The following is a 16,495-nucleotide window of genomic DNA, read 5'->3' as shown; positions in this document are numbered from 1 at the left end:
CTCTGTACACTTTTATAATTTTTTTTATTTACTCAGTACAGAGGGAGTGCAGTATTTAAATGGGAACGTCATATGCACGCATTCTTTCCGTGAAAGCCTCTGAAGAGAAAGCTGAGGAGCTTTCGAAATGCGTCAGGCAAACCTACACGGAGGCTGTTGATGGCTGTAAGCGGTATCCGTCCATACCATGGAAAGAGAGTTCTCTTGCTGCTGCTGGCCGAGTGCAACTCAAATGATGGACACATCTTGGAGCTGAATGTATTCGCGGCCGTCCTGCCGTGGAGTCTGCACCACCCCGCGATAACTGGGGGCCACTCGAGAAGGTATTCACCAAATCGATTATGTGGGCCAACAGCAGAGGATTTAGGACGGACCCGCTTGAAGGGTTCATGTGACATGGAGGCTGTTGATGGCTGTAAGCGGTATCTGTCCATACCATGGAAAGAGAGTTCTTTTGCTGCTGCTGGCCGAGTGCAACTCAACTGATGGGCACATCTTGGAGCTGAATGTATTCGCGGCCGTCCTGCCACGGAGTCTGCACCACCCCGCGATAACTGGGGGCCACTCGACAAGGTATTCACCAAATCGATTATGTGGGCCAACAGCAGAGGATTTAGGCCGGCCCGCTTGCGGGGTCCATGTGACCTATTAATAACAGAGTATAATGCGTGCATCCATTTGGGGGATGATCAATTACGAACTATACTTCCCATAATGCACAGTTCCATATGACCATCCCATTGGAGGGAGTGCAGTATTTAAATGGGAACGTCATATGCACGCATCCTTTCCATGAAAGCCTCTGAAGAGAAAGCTGAGGAGCTTTCGAAACACGTCAGGCTGTAGATGGCTGTAAGCGGTATCCGTCCATACCATGGAAAGAGAGTTCTCTTGCTGCTGCTGGCCGAGTGCAACTCAACTGATGGACACATCTTGGAGCTGAAAAATATATATATATATATATATATATATATTCACTGAAAAAACCATAGGTTTCAGGGGTGTTATAGTTAGCTGGACTTTTCACTTGTACAAAACCATTGAAATTCCCCCGTTATAGTTAGTTCAGCTAACTATAACTCGCGCGCCCGCAATGCACTGCCGATGACGTCAAATATTACATCACTCATGACATGGTCAGTGACATCACTCATGACATCACTGATGACATCTCAAATGACATCACTGATAACATCATCCAGTGAATGTGTGTTTTTCTGAAAATTAAATATGTTTTATATATGTATATCTCAAGGTCGATGAAAGAATAAATGGGTATATAAGTGTCTAAATGGATGATTTGTTTTTGAAAAATTGATTGTGTAACTGACTGATTAAGTGTATCATAGTGAATACATGGCTTAGTGAGTAATGTTTAAATATGTAAATATCTGTATCAGTCTCTCATTTTGTGTATAAGTGGCTGCATGGGTTGGTGAGTAGCTACATGGGTGTCTATATAGGTCATTAGTTGGTTTTTTGAGTATCAGTCTGAGTGTCTGCATGGTTCGGTGGGGGGTATTACGTAGTGCATAGGTGCATGAATGAGTGACTCACTCTTTGTAAGTGTTGAAGACAGCATGTGTGCAGGACTGTATGGGTGGATGAGTGTGTGTATGGGTGTGTTAGTGAGTGAATGACTGTCTCAATAGTGTCTTTATGAGTAACTACATATGTTTTAAACTAGTATATGTGACTATTGGTGTATATAAGTGAGTATATGTGAGAGTGAGAGATTGAAAGAGTTCCTGTATGAATAAGTATGTGTTTCTATAAGTGATTGTTTAAAAGACTTAGTATGTGTAAGTTTCCGTAGAAGTAAGTGTGGTGGTGTGTGTATAACTGTATATGCAAATAAATGTATGTTTGATTCTTTATTAGCATGAGTGACTATGTGTGTGAGTAACTCTATGGATGAGTGGCATTGTGTAACAGGATGTATAGGTGTATGAGTACATATGATGAGTGAATACATGTATGAGTGACTGTATAGGACTGTTGGTGAATGAGTGGATGTGTATGTGGATCTTAGAATTACTGAAGAGGTTGTTGTAACTGGTATTGGTATGTCCATTGTTTTGAAAAGTTTAGTCTCTATTTTTGAAAGTGTGTATCAAAGGTTATATTAGGGTGAGAGGAGGTCTGCCACTCTATAACAAGGATGATGTCATCAGTGATGTCATCAGTGATGTCATTTGAGATGTCATCAGTGATGTCATGAGTGATGTCACTGACCATGTCATGAGTGATGTAATATGTGACGTCATCGGCAGTGCATTGCGGGCGCGCGAGTTATAGTTAGCTGAACTAACTATAACGGGGGAATTTCAATGGTTTTGTACAAGTGAAAAGTCCAGCTAACTATAACACCCCTGAAACCTATGGTTTTTTCAGTGAATTTCTGAGGTTTTTTAAATGCTAATTCCTAACTATAACGTGCCTGAAACCTATGTTTTTTTCTGTGAATTTCAAAGGTTTTTTAAATGCTAATTTCTAACTATGCCTACAGAGATAGGACATGTGAAGAAAGAAGAAAAAATGCACAGAAAGAAAAAAAAGAAGTGCAGAAAGAAGCAACAGAAGTCCTCAAAGACGAAGAAAAGTGCAGGAAGAAGGATAACGTGCAGAAAGAACAAAAAGAAGAGCAGAAAGAAGCCTTGTTGCAAAATCATCCTGTACCCTCAACTTTTTTAGACGGATACTGGTGGTAACTGAGTCTGACTAACCAGTCCTAGAGCCAGTGCTATGTTAGAAGACACTTAGAATACAGTGAAAACACCTACATACACTAGGGAACATTATGCGTTGGGGTCCCCCTGTGATTAGCATGACCTCCTCTGTAAGCCCCTAGTATATAATAGGGCAGGGGGGTTACAACTACCTCTTAAAACAGGCCACAGGGCGTTTTTGCACACGTTAACTCAGGCCCCGTCCCCTCCCTTCACCACTGTGTAAACACGCCCTGTGTCCGTTTTTAGTTGGGAGATTAAGTTAATTTGAATCCTGAGGGTCCCTAGGGTCCAACTAGCCCACTAGGTACCTCCAGTAAGTGCCACAGAGCTGCGTTGAAGAGAGGTGTAAAAAGTGGCACGGCCTGTACCACCTCTCTGCAATGCAGCTCAGTGGCGCTTACTGGAAGCACTTGGTGGGCTAGTTAGCCCCCAGGGGCCCTCAGTATTGAAGGAAAATTATATCCCCAATTTAAAACGTGCCATAGTGCGTGTTTGCACACGTCACCTCAGGCCCCATCCCCTCCCTTCACCACTGTGTAAACGCGCCCTGTGGCTGTTCTAAGTTGAGAGATTAAGTCCCCTTGAATCCTAAGGGTCCCTAGGGTCAAACTAGACCACTAGGTACCTCCAGTAAGCGCCACAGAGCTGCGTTGCAGAGAGGTGTAAAAAGGGGCATGGCCTCAGAACACCTGTCTGCAGCGCAGCTCCCTGGTGCATACTGGAGATGCCTGTTGGGCTAGTTGGCCCTCAGGGACCCTCAGTATTGAAGAGGAATTAATTCCCCAACTTACAACTCGCAAGGGGGCGCGTTTGCAGAGTGCTGCAAGGAGGGGGCGTGGCCTCCGGCACGATGCCAGTCTTTTATTTATTTTAATTTTTTAAGAAGGGGGGCTGTGTGGTTCCCCTTCTTATTCTAATTTATTGGCCCTGATGACCCCATCCCCCAGGGTCTGTCTCCTAATTATATTTTTTTGACCCCAATCCCCAGGGCCGGCCACTGCTTTTTATTATTTTTAAAAAATATATATTTATAGACACACCTAGGACATGCTGGACAAACCGTATGTACCTATCACCATGACGATTTGCGTGATATTCATTAAAAGGCGACTATGCATACAATAAATCCACGTGGAATGTATTTACACCACTAGTGAAGCTCTGACATGTCTGATGCCCTACCGTGCCTAATCCCGGTAGACACCCTTGTCGTTTATTTATACAAACATGGGTAGCTATTGACGGGCACATTTAATACACATGCACACCAAGCCATTCAAAGGGGATTCAACAAAAATTCGACCCAAACTATGCAAGAAACCCCCCTCACGGTTAATAAAACACACATCCACTGCCGGATGTGTAATACTTTTTATTTTACTCTCTGGAAAGGGGACGAACATCACTTGAGAGTCACAGCGCGCTCCTGGCAGAGCCCAATGCTGTGTTACACCCACCATTGCCTGCTGAGTGCCACACACCTCTGTGTTGTATTCCACTAGCTAGTGCATATTCTGTGACACTCTCTAGCCCATGTGCACTGTAACACCATCCCATGAATATGTCATGCCACACTTGTCTTCGCACGGGTTATATTGCCCCATCTAACGTGCCTTCCTCGATGCCTATGTTATAACGCACAGTGCTATGCCATACATATTACAATCTGGGATCCATATCTTTGTCACAGTGCATATGCAACGTTACACTCCCCAGCACATATTTTATATTACAACTTTAGAGACTAGTTAGGTTACACAACACTGCCCTGTGCATATTACACTCCAAGGCGCATATCGCATAGCACGCGCTAGTGCCTGTGCTATCTCGCGCTCTCCAATGAATCTGTCATTGCGCACAATGTATTGCATATTATATTTCACGCCCGGTTCATCTTATATCACACTTTTTGGTGCATAGTTTATACCATACACTATATCTAGTTTTCATTTTTAATCGTGCTCTCAGGACTTTGTTCTATATAACACTGTGTTCACCTACCCTTTTCACGGGCATTACATTTTGCGATAGGGGGTGGAGGGTCAGGGGGTGTTTCTGCCAAGTGAGCCCGGAGTCACAGTCACAAACGTCCTCTTCTTCCTGAATAAAAGTGAGATTATGCTGCATACTTGTTCATATTTTAAGTAGTTCGCACAGACACACGTTTTAAAAACAATAAAGTTCCTAATACCCGCCTTCTCTGAACAGTTAGCTTGCTGCCCCATCCCCCTCCTACCTATCCTCTGTTGTGTGAATCCATGGACTAGCCTCCTCCCTCCTGCCATGCATGGTCTGATGTGCTGCCACTGCCCTCAATTTAGTATGATGTACCAGTCCACTCCTCCTGCCCTCCATTGCCCAATTCTATGCCCCATCATTGACCTCCTGCTTAAACTCTGTGCTTAGCTTGCTGCCCCTATTCTCCTTCCCCCCTGCCCTCCGATGTCTTTGTGTATGCCCCTGCTCCATCCTTTTTGCCCACCATGTTCCATGGACCTGCCACTCCTATCTACTCTGAGTGTTCTGTTGAGCTGCCACTCCCCTCTCACCTGCCTAGCATTGTCAGATGACTGTAACCTGTCCCTGCCACCTCCACCCTGCCTGTCCACATGCCATGCCCCTATCCTCTTCCTCCTGTCCTACATGGTCCATTGTACTGCCACACCCTTCTGCCCTCCCTGGTCTGTTGTGCTGCAACTGCTCCTCCTGCCTGCCCCGTGCGGTCTGTTGTGAGGCCCCTTCCCCTGAACTTTCTTGTCTGTGCACAGGTCCTGACCCTCCCTTCTATCCTCCATCGTCCTTTGTGCATGCCCCTGCACCCTCCTTCTTGCCCATCATAGCCATTGTGCTACCACTAACCCTCCCACTTGCCATGCATGGTCTTCTGTGCTACCATGGCCCTCCCACCTTCCCTGTGTGGTCAGTTGGCTGCCCCTGAACCCCTCCCACCTTCCCTCCATGGTCTGTGTGTATGCCATCACAGTCTCACTGTTGCTCTTCATGGTGTGTCTTGCTTCTAGTGCCCATCCTGCCTGACCTCCATGGCTATCTTGCTGCTCCTGCCCTGGCTTGTCTGTTCCATTGTAATGCCCCTGATCCATCCCTCCTGCCTTTTATGGTCTGTTATGCTGCAGCTTTCTCTCCTGTCTGTCCATTATGGTCCTGCCTCTTGCCCCTCTGTTCTCTGTTGTCCATGTGCATGGTCCTGTCCCCTCCCTCTTGCTTTCTATGGATTGTTGTGCTGCACTCCCGTCCCGCATGCCCTGTGTGGTGTATTGTGCTGCTGCAAACCCTGATGCCTGCCCTGCAGGGTCAGTTTGGTGCACCTCTCCATGTCCCTCCTGTCCTCTGTTATCCAAGTCCATGTCCCTACCCCATTTCCTTCCATGATCCAATGTACCATACTTGCGAACATTTTGAACTTGGTAAGAGGGAGATTTTGAAAAAAAACTGGGGTATTGATTTTCCCCTTTGAGTTACATTGAAAAAGAGGAGATTGTAGACAGGAGACAGATAAAATAAAGCCCATTTGAGCTTAAAAACATTGGACGTTTCCTGGCTGAATCGGGTCTGTTGGCATGTATGGTTGTACTACCATTGCCCCTTCCTTCTGCCCACAATGGTCTATTACATTGCCACAGCCTCTCTTGCAAGTCCTGTATTGTTGGTTTGTTGCCCCTGCCCCCCTTTCCACTGCCCTCCATAGTCTGTTGTGCTGCCACGGCCCTTCCTGCCTGCTCAGTGTGGTTAAATTGTTGCCTTTGCACCCTCCTACCTGCCTTCAATTTTCAGAGTCCGTGCCCCTGGCCTCTGCCTCTCAACAGTATCCTAATGAACAACTAGATTGCTAACATTCTATATTTATTACAAAAGTGTGGAACGCCTGACGTCATCTTGATGTAATCAAAACTGTAACACCTAGAGCATTTCCTTTAGAAATTACATATATGAGAGGGTCTTATTGGCATCAAAATTATGGTTAGTGCTCTAAAAGACTAAAATAAGGACACATTTTCTGAGTTTTCAAATAGCGAGAAAGCACTTTTAAATTATTTGTTACCGTTATGTTTTTTTATCCAGTTGACCACTTGATTAAATGTTGCACTTAGGGGAGAGGATGTGGTGTTACTTCCAGAACTGCAGACTTTGCAACTGGGGAACCAGGTTGGAGTTTCTGCTTCAGCTTGACATTCTGTGATTCTGGTCAAATCACTTAGTCTCCCCATGTCTACAACCAAAATGAATTTGTTCTTGTGTGATGTAACCAATGCTCTTGTAAAGCACTACAATACCTGACAAGTCTGCACTATATAACACTGCAAAAACACAAAATAATAAGTGTTTTGCACACTTCTGTCATTGGGCTATATTTGGGCTACATCTGGGTGATTTTGGGCTACATTTGGGCTCTTTTGTCTCCGGTGGCCATCTTGGGAGATTTATTTGTTATGAAGTTTCCTAATTTCCTCATGTACTGCAGTCTCCTCAGTAGGAAATGCTTTCAGTTTTTTCCTTTGATTCCATCATGAAGGTATTCAGATATGTCACACATTTGCCATAAATTCTGAATGTTAGCACTCTAGTTGCTCATTAGATCACTGTAGTAAAACTACTGTTCACCATGGAAGTCTGCTCCTGGTATTAAAAGTGCATGTTTCAGTCTGCATGTCAGAATTTTTTAATGAAATAGAAGAGGATTTGAGAAGTCACTCAAAATGTGCCCTCATTTTCTTTCTTCAGCATTAATCATAATTGCTATGGCAAAATGAACCCCCTCATTGTGTTCCTTTTTAAATTAAATGTTTTAAGTGTTACCAGTTTATTCCAATCAAGATGGCTTCAGGTGTGCCATACTTTTGTCATAATGAAGACAGTAAGCGCTCTAGTTGTTTTTAAGAACACTCTGGGACATTCTGTCATTGGGCTATACTTGGGCTACATCTGGGTGATATTTGGGCTACATTTGGGCTCTTTTGTCTCTGGTGGCCATCTTGGCAGACTTATTTGTTATGAAGTTTCCTAATTTCCTCATTTACTGCAGGGTCCTCAGTAGGAAATACTTTCAGTTTTTTACTTTGATTCCAAAGGCATTCAGATGTGTCACACATTTGCCATAAATTCAGAATGTTAGCACTCTTTTTGCTCATTAGATCACTGTAGTAAAGCTACTGCTCACCAGGGAAAACTGCTGCTGGAATTGAAAGTGCATGTTTCAATCTGCATGTCAGAATTTTTTAATGAAATAGAAGAGGATTTGAGAAGTCACTCAAAATGTGCCCTAATTTTTCTTTCTGCAGCACTAATCATACTTTTTATGGAAAAATGAACCCCCTCATTTTGTTCCTTTTTAAATTAAATGTTTTAAGAGTTACCACTTTAATCCAAGCAAGATGGCTTCAGGTGTGCCATACGTTTATCATAAGTAGGACTGTTAGCGCTCTAGTTGTTCTTTGGAACACTCTGGGAACCTGCAGTAGAACACAAAGGAATCAACTGACAGTCTCTGCCCTTGTTGGATGTACATGTTTTACTGAGAATGTCAGACTTCATTCTCACATGACTGAGAAAGATAATGTGAATTTACAGAAAATAAGCTCTCAGTTTAGTTTATAGATCACCTTCCAAACCTCTGTGGAAAAAGCATGAGAAAATATTTTTCTCTCAATCATGATATCCCAGCAGAAGGCTTTTTCACATGGTGAAATCACCTTAGAACATACCACAATTCCTAAAATGAGTATGGTACCATCAACAAATGATTTATAATGTAACTAAAGTCTTAAAACCTTCTATTAACTGCAATGCTTTTTAATGAGGTGCTATCATGTATATTGGTCCCAAGATGGCTACCAACACTTCATGGATGAAGTGCTGACAGCCAATCAGATCTCAGGATGAGATGTGTGGTTAGGCTCCGCCCACATATATATATGATTTTACTTTTGATTTTCTCAGGAACTACTGAACAGATTTACACCAGACCTGCAAAAGGCACATCCCTGACCTGAGGACTACCTCTCTGCCAAATTTCAAGTAATTCTGTTCAGCCGTTCGGGCTGTACCTTGGACTAAAGGTCCCTATGGAAAATTGCATGGGGAAAACACGTTTTGGGACCCCCCTTTTTTCTCAGCCCCTGCTTGACGAATCCCCCTGAGACTTTCAGGGTAGGAGCGGAGCGGAGCGCCCCACCTATTTTGAAAATTTCGCGAGGATTCGTCAACCGGCGCCAAAGTTATTCCAAATAGAATGTTGCGGATTTCCTATGGAAACACGGTCCTAACTATAACTATCTACTGGCGACCGCCAGTAGATAATATGGGGACTCTGGAGCGCTGATATAGATACATATATATATTACCTACTGGTGGTCGCCAGTAGGTAGATATAGTTAGGACCATATATATTTGTATGTATATATCTTTATGTATATATATAATATCAAAATATATTACCTACTGGCGGTCGCCAGTAGGTAGTTATAGTTAGGACCCTGTTTCCATAGGAAAACCGCAACATTCTATTTGGAATAACTTTGGCGCTGGTCGACGAATCCTCGCAAAATTTTCAAAATAGGTGGGGCGCTACGCTCCGCTCCTACCCTGAAAGTCTCGGGGGGATTCGTCAAGCGGGGGCTGAGAAAAAAGGGGGGTCCCAAAACGCGTTTTTCCCATGCATTTTTCCATAGGACCTTTAGACACAGCTACAGCCCGAACGGCTGAACAGAGTTACTTGAAATTTGGCAGAGAGGTAGTCCTCAGGTCAAGGAAGTGTCTTTTGTAGGTCTGGTGTAAATCTGTTCAGTAGTTCCTGAGAAAATAGCATTTAAATCAATATATATATCTGTGGCAGCTTACGGTGCGCTTACCGTGCGCTTACGGTAAGCTTACCGTACGCGTACGGTGCCGTGCGCGAGCGCGATTCTGATTGGCTGTTAGATCTTAGTAAACATTCGAATCGGTCGAAACCAGGAAGTGGCGGCCGCCATTTTCTCTCTCGCACTCTGAGGGGGGGAGGAAATACAAAGGCTAAAAACATGTAAAGGGGCAGTTTAGACAGCTCCTAACCACCTAGCCTTCATGAAGGTGTCCCCAAAGAACCCCCAAGGCCAAAAAGTCAATTTTTTTTTTTTTTTAAATCGCCGATTACGCTTACCGTACGCGTACGGTAAAAATTAATAAAAAAAATAATAATATCCATACTCTCCCCACCCCGTGTGCAAATGGTGCCCGAAGTGCACCATTTGTGCATGGCATATGTCCTAATAGAAAAATTAAAAGTTTACCTTTCACAACCAAGCGCATAATATGTCCTCCATGTACGCGCACCGCGTGCCCACCGTGCGTGCACGGCACTAACTGCGTAAAGTGGGCGCGCACGCCACGAATGGCGTAAAGTAACTTAGCATTTAAAAAACCGTACAAATTCACTGAAAAAACCATAGGTTTCACACACGTTATAGTTAGGAATTAGCATTTAAAACACCTTGCAAATTCACTGAAAAAACCATAGGTTTCACACATGTTATAGTTAGCTGGTCATTTTACTGATAAAAAAACCAATTAAATTCCCCCGTTATAGTTAGTGCAGGCAACTATAACTCACGCGACCGCAATCCTCTGCTGATGACATATGTGTCTTTATGAAAAAAAAATATTTGTAATATATGTATAGCTAAAATTTAATGGAAGAAGACATGGGCAAATAAGTGTCTAAATACAGTATTAGCATCAGCAGAGGATTGCGGTCGCGTGAGTTATAGTTGCCTGCACTAACTATAACGGGGGAATTTCATTGGTTTTTTATCAGTAAAATGTCCAGCTAACTATAACATGTGTGAAACCTATGGTTTTTTCAGTGAATTTGCAAGGTTTTTTAAATGCTAATTCCTAACTATAACGTGTGTGAAACCTATGGTTTTTTCAGTGAATATATATATATATATATATTTGTGCACACACATGTGGAGCATAGGAAATCGATTCTTACGTTGCAGTTCCTGATATTCCAGTCCCTATTTTACATCAAAGTGAAGCTGAAATGGGTGAATATTGGTAGTATGACTATTCATGCCAGTGTAAAAAAGGGCAAAAGTTTTGTACTTTGGGTCAAAGAAGCTGGATCCTCTTAAATGCTTATTGGAAAATGCATGAAAATGTATTTAGTTAGGAAAGGAACATAAATCAATGGGAAAACAACTAGCGGAAGCCAAGAATACTTCTGTAATGCGGTCATGTCAGAATAAATTATTGCAAAATAAGTTGGAAACTTATCAGCTTGTGGCTGAAAGGGCAGCGGTTCGTGTAGCACAATATAAATGGATAAAGCAAAGTGGAAGGGTTAACAGAAAGGTGCATTTGGCTATTGCTAAGCCTGGTTTAAATTGGACCCAGAGGATTGGGATGGTAACATATGGGATTTATCAGAATTTTCATCATATTCTGGGAGGGAGGGTTTTCAAGATATTAGTCAGAATGAGACGGAGGGTCGGAAGACCATCCGGACACATCCAATATACGGGCGAAAGTTACAGCAACATGCACAAAATCCACAGGGGCTTGTGCTGAACTCCTTGGAGGATTTCACCCAGCAGGAGATTGATTGCATGGATGGTGTACTTGTTTGATTTAGGTGCACAGGGAATGCATTTAGATCATGGAGATGCGCCAAAGTTTTGTGTTTTAAGCAATGCTCCTCTTGTGCAGGATGAGTTTAGGAATTTTCAGGGAAATGTGCAGACCACTAAACGGATGGTTACTCAAATACCCAAGTGAGTCAGACTGACCACCAACTGATAAGCCCTGGCTTACACTGAGGGATGCACTGCAGAGAATAAAAGAGGATGTAATGAAGATTGCAATTCTTATGGGTACTCCTGATGATTTAATGAATGGATTGCTAAATATATCAGTGCGAAATAAGATCATTTGTTTAGCTCCCCCAGCCTACAAACATGTAATAATGATGTTGCATATTAATCAAACAGGCAATCCCTTGTCTCAGGTGCTTGAAGCAGTTTGTGAATTGGGGGGTGGGGAGGAACAAGACTGAGAGGTCCTGTCGATCTGAAACTCGCACTGATAATAATAGTGTGTCCAGGAGAGACATGTTTATGGCATTGTTGAAAGACGAAGTGTCAAGGGAAGAAATTGATGGCATTGATGCCAAGAGTATGTGGGAAATGTATTGGAGGTGAGGGCTGGATAGAAAGGAAGGGAGTAGAAAGGTGAAAAAGAAGGATAATAAGCAGGTGAATTAGAAACAGGTGGAGTCAGAGGTGCAGGAGGAAAGAGTAGAGAAGGACAGAAAGAGAGAATCCCGCAAGGAAAGAGAGAGAGAGCCCTGTCTGATACGGGGGGAAGGACCGGGCAGATAAGAACAGGAGCAGCAGTGGGGGCAGAGATGAGGAGTTTCCTCAAGATTATCAGAGTGTTTATCCGGATTTGACATTAGCGAAAGTGCGTAGGGCGAAATTAGATTGGGGAAGTGGCCAAGCTCCAATGCAGGTTTAGACTTGCAAGCATAACAGACCCCACGTTAGAGTTGAGATTTATTGGAAGAATGGGAACATCCAAAATGTACGAGTCCCAGTGGATACCGGAGCGGAGGACTCTTTAATACATGGAAATCCCAAAAAGTTCAAAGGACAGTATTTTATAATAACAGGTTTGGGTGGAAAGGAAACACCTGCAGTACAAACTTCAGTCTATATGAGAGTTGGGAGTCTCCCATAAAGAGAATACACTGTTTTGATAGTGCCCATTCTTGAGCACATCACTGGATGTGATTTTGAGACCTGATATTACTATAATGCAATTGGTAATGAGTTCTCCCAAGACTCATACAATAGGGCATGCTCAGAAAGCCTGCATAATCAAGTGGAAGTGGTACATACAAGACATTAGGTACTGCAGTGTTGCATGAGGAGGTAGTGCAGGCCCCAGTGAAAGATACAGAGGTGTTACAGGATGCGCATGTGAAACAGGAGTCCCCTGTGAAGTTGGGTGAGCCATTTGAAGCATTGTCTTCAGAAGACAAAAGAAATGTCTGGTTTACTGATGGTTCATCTAGATATGTGGGCGCTAAGAGGCATTAGAAAGCACTGTCATACAATCCTATGACCAATAAATTGTTAACTACTACTGGAGAGGGAAAAAGTAGCTAGTTTGCCGAACTGCATGCTGTGTATCAAGCTTTGAAACAAGAATTATCTGGAAAGTGCTTCATTTGTACAGACTCATGGTCTACTGCTAATGGATTAGCTATCTGGCCGACCACATGGCATGCCCTTAGTTGGATGATACATCCAAAAGAGGTGTGAGGTAAGGAGTTGTGGCAAGAGATCTGGGAAATGTTACCACAAAGCAAAGGGATGAATATTACTCTAGATTTTATCAAAACTGTGTTTATGTAATGTCCCATTTGTCAGCATACACAACACAGACCAGTCCAACGGGTGGGGAGAGGCCAGCTAGTTAGGGGAAAGCTGCCAGAACAGGTATGGCAGATCTACTACATTGGGCCAATGCCAATTAGTCGGGTTTGTCAGTATGCATGTACTGTGGTGGATACTTACTCTGGCTACTTGATAGCCTTTCCATGTAAATGCACCATTCAGCAGAATACTTTGAAAACCTTGAATTTACTCATTTTGTATGATGGTATTCCATTGCAGATTCAAAGTGACAGTGCTTCTCATTTCAAAGGCAAATTGGTGCAGGATTATTGTGCACAGCACAACATTGAGTGGATATTCCATATTCCTTACTACCTGCAGGCTCCGGGCCTCATCGAGAGGCTGAATGGATTGGTGAAAGCTCAGTTCAAAAAGTTGTGAGATAGATCATTAAAAGGTTGGAGAGATAACTTGCATGATACATTGTTAGTTTTTAAGGACAGGCCTTTGACAAATGCAGAAACCTCATTAATGCGAATGTTGACACCAGCTTTGCAGATTCAGCCTCATGTGGCCACTAACCCTATCTTGTACTGGGAGGCAACTCCCAGACCTTGGCTCCATATTGGACCACCTCAGAGGCTGTAGGTCTTGATTTACATGCTTTACAAATGCACAGACTGAAGCCCAGAGATATAGCTTTAATTGAAACCGGGGTTGGAATTCAAATTCTCCCGGGAGATTTTGGATTGATTGCCCCTCATTCTGGGCTTGCCATGAAAGGCATCCAAGTTTTGGGAGGGGTTATAGACTCTGATTACCAAGGAAAGATAAATGTGATACTGTTGAACAGTAGAGACACTGATTTAGTGGTGCAACCTGAAGATCAAGTTGCTCAGATTGTCATCATGCCAGTTTATGGAGGAATTGTTAGGAAGGGGACTTCCCCAGCCCTTCTTGCTGAACAAGGAAAGGGAGGGTTTGACTTCAGTGATAGGAAGCCAGCAGCCAAAGTATGTATTGAATTCCCAGATAACTCCCCTGCACCAGCTGAAATTATAGCTACAGGAAAAGACAACATCCTAGATGTAATGAGACCTGGAGAGGAGAAATGGGAACATGTACCTGCTGATAAATGCTATTTATACAATAAATAATACTTATTTGTTCTCTGTTCGTTTAGATCATACCATGGCATGTTTATGCCCTGATTGCAGTGTTTGGACTGTGTTCAGGCATGTCCGGAGGGGACCGGGATGGTCCAGGGATGCCCACAGCCAAGGGACTCAACAGCTAGCATCAAATGACATTATTATAGCGGCCAGAGAACATGTGGATTTACTAGGTGCAAAATGTGCTCAACCTATCCCATTTCTTTATGCGGAACATAAAGAGCACCCTTGAAGTTATCTCCACTTGTCTGGTTGCTATACCCACTCCTGTTAATGTTCTCTTACATATATTTAATACTATCAATGCTGATGAGGTGGGGAGGAGAGTGATGTCAGAGCCCACCTCTCTCTCTCTCTATGAATACTGTATGTTTTGCCCTGAGGTAACAAGATCTGTTGAAAAACATGACATATCATAACATTTATTATCTCTGTTGGTGACACCTGTTTCAACCTTACACGTTATCCTGCTTAAATAGGCTAGTGCCAGCAGCTAAAGTCTGATGGTTCTATAAGTGACACCTCTAGAGACCAACGTACCTTGTGTGAGTTACGTACCTATAGTATGTGTACCATTGTAAATAACAATATGTCTTGTATACACCTAATGTATGTTGTTAGTCATTGTAGGCATGTTAAATTACCCAAGGGATGGCTCTTTTCGTGTGGCAAGAAAACTCATATACCTATATCCCGGCGAACCTAACTGGTGCCTTGGCACAATTAGGACTTATGATGTTTCCTTTGCATTCAGCTTTACGTTCTCACTATGTTAGAGAAACATTTCAGTTGCCTAAAGACTGTGATTCTGAAATTACCTTGTTATCTAAAACTGAATATATTAGTGTAGCTATTTCCATTGTAGGCATTCCTCGGTTAACTGTCTACAATAGTAGGATAATAAACAAGCTTACATGTTTAATGGTAAAAAATATAAATGAAACTTCTACTAATTTAGTTGAATTGCTATTAGATGTTCAGGAAACAAGAAAAGCCGATTTACAAAATAGAGCTGCTATTGACTATTTGCTTTTAAAACATAACCATGGCGGTGCAGGTTTTGTGTTATTTAAATTTGTCTGGCTATTCCACATCGATCCATTCGCATCCTAATGCCTTGCATTAATTAGTAAAGGGAATAAAGCAGGATGTGGACAAGGGGTGGTGGGATTGGTTATTTGGATGGTTGCTTACTTTTGGGCAACTTCGTTATATTTTAAGTGTCATTTTCATAATAATGTATTCATCTTGTGCCTGTCAGACCCTGCCCTTCGGCTGCATACGCAGCCAGGTCCCAGGTTACTTGCACACACAAAGAATTGTTTGTTTCTCACTTCACCGAGCGAGAAAGATAAGCTGTTAGAGAACAGACAATGTGGGAGGCGTATAGTGTTCAAGCATGTGAAAGTGAAGAATCCTGCCTCAGCTCTCACCGGAGCCAGGCTAGCTCCATTGAGTGACCTCAACTCAGAGAGGGTAGGTAGCACCTACAGTGCAGATGAAGGGAGAGTGAACTTCTAGAAGTCTCTCTCCATGTTAGTAAAAAATATGAAGACCGAGACCTCTTGACGCTTTGACAGGAACTCTTCTAGGAGTGGACGCACTGCCTAGAGCCCTTTCCTGGCTGAGAGCTCCTGCTGAGACTGTCAAAGGGTTCCCTAGTCATGCTGGCAGGATGATGCAAGACAGACAAATGGTGAAGTATTCCAAGTTTTAATAACTCACTCTTGTGTACATGCAGTTATCTTTCTATGCATTTATTTGTGTGTATACACATTCATTATATTCATTTATTTTACATATGTATTATTGCCATTTGATATGTGGGAACTTGCAATACACATTTCCCTTTATTGGCAAATGAGTGTTGAGCTCTGTTTATGTTGCATTTTTGTATTCTAAAGGGTGTAGAGTTCTATTTTGAAGAGTATTCACGTTGTATCTTGGTGTTTTGACGTCTTGTTCAGACGTTCTGAAGAGAAAGCAAGACAGCCAGTGAAAAGAAAAATATTAATGTGTTTGTATTTTTGCATTTAAGGCTGGCATATTGTTTGATTTATGTTAGGTTCACCGGCAGCTTGTGACATTATGGAGTGAATTTTTATTGGGATGGGCTGCAAACAGTGTGAAAATGCCTTATCTATGTTTATTGCTTTTTAGTATTTAAATGAAGCATCAACATGGCGAGTTGTAGGTT

This window comes from Triturus cristatus, chromosome 3_2, assembly GCF_964204655.1.
Source record: "Triturus cristatus chromosome 3_2, aTriCri1.1, whole genome shotgun sequence".
NCBI lineage: Eukaryota > Metazoa > Chordata > Amphibia > Caudata > Salamandridae > Triturus > Triturus cristatus.
This window is presented reverse-complemented; position numbering follows the sequence as displayed.